Source organism: Serinus canaria, chromosome Z, assembly GCF_022539315.1.
Source record: "Serinus canaria isolate serCan28SL12 chromosome Z, serCan2020, whole genome shotgun sequence".
Lineage (NCBI taxonomy): Eukaryota > Metazoa > Chordata > Aves > Passeriformes > Fringillidae > Serinus > Serinus canaria.
Window position 1 is genome coordinate 26995831 of NC_066343.1, and position 5718 is coordinate 27001548.

Genomic DNA, 5718 nt, shown 5'->3' on the forward strand with positions numbered 1-5718 from the left:
AGAAATTCATTCAGGTTATAACCTTGGACGCTTGATTCTTTCCTCTGTAACTTTACCTTGTCTTTAAGTAGTCCTAGTTCTTTCCTGAAACTTTTTTTTTCCAGTCCTTTGAAACTCAATATTTTGTTTCCTGAAACATGATCATTGTCTCTCTGTGGGGTCAAGGGAAATATACGTGAAGTACCCAGTTACTAGGTGAGGAGAAAAGACAAAAAAGTTTAGGATTTGGCCAGGATATATCTTCAAATTACAGTGTTTCTCAGTATACTCCTGAAAGAGATTATTTTAGGAAAAGTATATTTTTGCTTGCAAAAAGAAAAATTAAAAGATGTACCTAAATTAAAGCAAAACAAAGCAAAACAAAAAACACCTGCTGAAATGTGGAAATGACATCTCTATACCTGTTTTCCAGAGGCAGTTTCTAAAATTGCTTAAATCTTGCTATTATTATCTGAGACTGCTGCAAACATTCTTTATCCAGGCTGAATTTTGTTTTCTGGTATAATTCACACTGTATCTCTGAACTAAAGCAAGAGCCTGAATAAATTTCTGTGGCTTCCTCCCACACATGGATTCACTAACTTGCAGATACATATTGAGTCCCATGTTCTTTTCACAGTGATTCTCATCTCCAGCAGCAGCACACCACTTTGATTACTTGAGAACGAAGTTTACTGGGATACTTAAACATATTATTTATGTATATCTTACATTTCCAGTAAAAAAGATTAATTTAAGATATATAGATTTGAAGAGTGTTAAACAAACCCTGCTTGTCAGGGTACATTGTGAGGAATCTAATTAAAATTTTATATTATTTATCCTATCTTCAAAACAGACTGGTTTCAGGGGCTGAAAGCTAAACAATCATGCGGAGTTTACTTATTACAGATTATATATGAATGCCATGCTCATGTAGGTGTACACTGGGACTTGCCCAACATGCTAGACTGTTACAGTTGTTCTACTGGACTGAATTTTTCTTTTTTTCTGTCAGCACACAAGCAAATTTTTATGCTTGGGGAGATGTGCAGCATATAAAAAACTTCCAACCTGCAGAAGCAGTGCTGGGTAGAAGTGAAGGAAACACAAAGAAGAAAATTAGTTTGATTCCTTTTAATTTATCAAGGTGTGTTTTGAGACAGAGGCTTTTGAGTGCTGTCACTGTTTCACCATCTACATTGTTTAAAGTCTAGTGAATGGCAGTCAACTCAGTACACCTGAAAATCTTGTTTTCTCTGCTACATTCATGTCGAAAAGTAGAGCAGGTTTTTAACAAAAAGGGCCAGGAACATGAGTTCATGCTATGCTAGACTCTCTTCATTGACTGCTCTGTAAATCCAAATTTGCTGGAAGAAAAGCCTGTCACAAGGGAAGAATTTTCAAAATTTTTTTTCCTCTTAAATAAGCATATTCAAGCTGCACATAGCTTGAATATAGGAGAACATCCATAGAAAAACAAAAATCTAATTTATGTTCAATTTTATTTTCTCTGTAACACCTTGTTGTGTAACCAAAAGTAATTTGTTTCCGGTCAGAAGGTGGAAATGGAGAATCTGGAGGCAAAAGTGGCAAATGTCCTGTGAAACACCATATGAAAATGGCAAAATGGCAACTTAATTTGCTCCATCACTAAAATAGTTTTGGCATGCAAAAGAATCTGTGTTTATAAGGGGCAATCATGGGCTTAGGCATATGTGATAATTTAGAAGATAATTTATTTTTCTTTGAAGGGGATGTGCTCCACACACTCTTAATTACCATGTTAATATCATCACTACATCTAGTAAGATCTTACCCATTCTGTTTTTTAACTAAAGTGGCTAGAAACTAAGCTAGCTGCTTGCCATACTTCTTTCTCTTGTAATATAAGAGCCTGTGAAGATCTTACATCCCTTGATATTCTTAAGGTTAAAGAAAATGGTTAAGAAGTTTTGTCTAACCTTCAGGCATCAATTCATCAGATACCATGGCCCTGACTTAGACTAGATTATGTTCCCACCTTGTAATTACATAAATTAGGAGGATGATAGACGTATTTAGTAAGTGAACAAGCCATTAGGGGAATAGATTTGGGGAGGGATTATTGACTATTTTAAAAAGAGCACAATTGGGTGATGGCATGACTAGGCTTAGTCATTCTTACTTTTGTAGAATGCACAGCATTTTTCAGGGAAAACAGATTTTTGTATCTCAGAGGATTAAAACTGCTGTAATTAATGAGCAGGTTAACATCTGTGGTGCTTTTCAGTATTCCAGAAGTGCCTGCAAGGCCAATGATCATGGCAAATACAGGGAAGAAGAACTTCTCCTAGAAAGTTTTTTTTCCAAAAGCCTTGCAGAAATGCTTTGAATTTTTTAAACCTAAGAGAGTTTTTTTCAACTCAGAGATTCTCCTAACTTTTAGAAACTGGAACAGATTCCTGAGGGAATTTGGAAAATGCTCTCAGGCACATAGTGTGATTATTTGGGATGCCTACTCAAGGCTGAGAGCTGGACTTGGTGATCCTTGTCAGGTAATCACCATGGAATTGTACTATATGTACACTATTCCAGCCCTTTGTCCTGCAGCCACAGCCCATTTTCAGCAGGACATACGTCCTTACATAAATGAAACCCTTGAATTTACATTCAACCCTGTCTTCCCTTGTGTTGTCACTGCTGTCCAAGCCTGCTGTGAGCTATGCCGAAATTATCTCCTGTATGGAGCAACGTGATGGACCAAAAGGTTTTTAAATGAAACCACTATTGTGTAGAATCAGTATTACTAGAATAAATAAAGTAAGATTCTCAATAAGTGTATGAAAGCCTAGCTCATGTTCTGTGATGGACTAGAAGTGCAAGGGGTTCACATGTACTTTTTGAATTCACTGTGTCCTTTTAGAAGAAACATTTGGCATTTAGGCATGGCTCCTGACCGCTCAGAGGCGATCTATCTTGCAGCAAAGTGCTTAGCCAGTTCCAGAAGCTAGAAAGTGCCTTTCCCATCTCCTCTGAGATCTGCCAACTTCATCCTGCTCTAAGCAGTTCCTCTGCATGCACCACCAACCCTCAACAGCAAGCAGATCTTCTCCATGTTTTATCCTGTTTCATGCTTGTCTCTCACAGGCAGATTTGTTTCCTCTCCAAGGTACTCCCACACTGTGTGAAAGCAATGAAGGAGAATGAAGCACTTACAAAACACAACAAAATCCCTCCTTTTTTTTGTTGTACCCTTTTTTTATTATTGAAAGTTAGATGTATCTTTATTTATTTATCAGTTTTCCTTTTAAAAGCAGATATTGTTCCACTGTTTCTCCTGCCCTTCCTCTTCAGGTGGAGGAAAAGGAAATCCACTATCCTTGTTCCATTTAATCCCTTGTCCAAGAGAGTGTTGCTGTTGGTAGTGCATTAGTTTTAACAATTCACTTTCCTGGCTGACAGATGAAGAGGACTTTCATCTAACTTTATTTGAAGAGTTATAAATATACTTTTATGCAGGCATTCAAGAATGCTGTTCTCTTCACAGGGCCCTTTTTCAAATAGAATTCACCGTGGTAAATAAAGTCCCTGCATTGTTGTGCAGTGGACGTTTCAGCTGGCTTTTACATCTGCCCCATTATCACAGAATCATTGAATAGTTTGGTTTAGAAGGGACCATAAAGATCTCCTAGTCCCAGCTGCTCATGGCAGGGACATCCACCCAGCCTGGCTTTGAATATTTCCAGGGATGGGTCACTGCAGCTTCTCTGGGCAACATGTTCCAGTGCCTACTGCTCACAGCAAAGAATTTTATCTATGTTTCTAACCTAAATATACTCTCTTTCAGTGAGTACCCCTTAATACTTGTCCTACCACTGCAGTTCCTGATGGAAAGTCCCTCTGCAGCTTCCCTGTAGGACCATTCAGATACTGGAAGGTTGCTATGAGGTGTCCCCACAACCTTCTCCAGGCCAAGTAGTCCCAACTTTCTCACCCTTTCTCCATAGTGGAGGTGCCCTAGTCCTCTTGTCAACTTTGTGGCCTCCCTCTGGACTCGCTCCAACAGCTTAATGTCCTTCTTTTATTGGGGGCACCAGAACTGTGTGCAGTATTCCAGGGAGGGCTTCCCAAGAACAGAGTCATGGGTAAGAATTACATTCCACGGTGTCTAACTGTAATGTTCACATCATTGTAAAACTGAAGGATCAGCTAGTGCAATGGTTGCTACTTGTTTGAAGTTCGGGTTTTCTTTCCAGAGAAGAAGGAGGTAGTGTCAGCTCTGAGGCTCCACACCGTAACTGCTGTGTAGAATGCCCACAAAACGCCATTTGTTTGGATCTAGAATGTATTTTTCTTGATGTAAATTATAGTTCTTCATTTCACCAAAAAAATTTCAAATTTAGAATAAGTTGTTTTTATTGTCTTTAATAGGAATTGATTAATAGACACCACTGATAACCATTCCAAGTAAGAAATTTGGACTGAAATTCAGGAGCCATGCATTTTGACAAGGAATGGTGCTGCTCTTTTTCAAAAAAATGAGGATAATTAAGTTCAGTGAGAAGACAACTGTGAAGAGCCAGGAGTTTTCCTTTCACTGAGAAATGGAGACATCTGCCAGGTGCAACTGAGCAAAGTGAGGCAACAGCAGCTTCCAATGAATACCCTAGAAAATTACTGACAAAAACTGCTTCAAGCAAGCATTTCAATCTTATGCCAAAAGCAATGTGTCTGCTGGTAGTGAAACAGGAATATTAAAATTAGTAGTTTTGGCACACAGGGAGACCCAATGTTTGTAAAACTAATAAAGCCCTAGAACATCTGGCTTGCTTTCTAGCCCCTTATATTGGTTTTACTTGGCCTGGTTTTAGCAGCAGGGGGGCCACAGAGGTGGCTTCTGTGAGAGGCTTCTGGAAGCTTCCACCATGTCAGACAGAGCCAATCCCTGATGGCTCTGAGGATGGACATGCTGCTGGCCAAGGCTGGGCCAGTTGGAGAGGTCGGTAACATCTCTGAGATAAGAGATTTAATTAGAAAATTAAAACAAAGTGGGGAACACAGAACTACTTTTTCAAGTTAGGGAAGACGAGGAGGTGAGAACATGTGAAGGAGACAACACGGAGATGCGAGTGGAGAAGGAGGGGCAGGAGCTGCTCCAGGCCCTGGAGCTGAGATTCCTCTGCAGGCTGTGGTGCAGCCCATGGTGATACAGCTGTGCCCCTGCAGCCCTTGGGGATCCATGGGGGATGCAGAGATACACCCACAGCCCGTGGAGGTGCCCATGCTGGAGCAGGTGGATGCCTGGAGGAGGCTGTGATCCTTTGGGGGACCTGTGTAGAGAGGGGCTTTGCCCCCAGGCTGGAGCAGCCTGTCCTTGGAGCACTGCACCCTGTGGGAAGAGTGACCCACACTGCAGCAGTTTTGGCAGCACTGCTTGTCTTTGGAAGGGACTCACAGTGCAGCAGTTTTGGGGAGACTGCTGCTTGTGAGATTGGAACCATGCTGGAAAAGGTAATGGACAACTATCTCTTGTGGGAGGGCCTCGACAGCATAGGAGAGGAAGGACTCCTCTCCCAGAGTAGTGAAAGAAAACCTTTGTGATGAGCTGACCAAACCGCCGTGTCCTGTCTCCCTGCACTCTCAGTGGGAAGCAGGGAGGAGTTGGGGGAAACAAGGTGTTTTTTTAATGGGCTTATTTTACTTCTCATTTTTCTCTTCTGTTAGTAATAAATTTACTTTTTACCTCTAAGCTGAAGC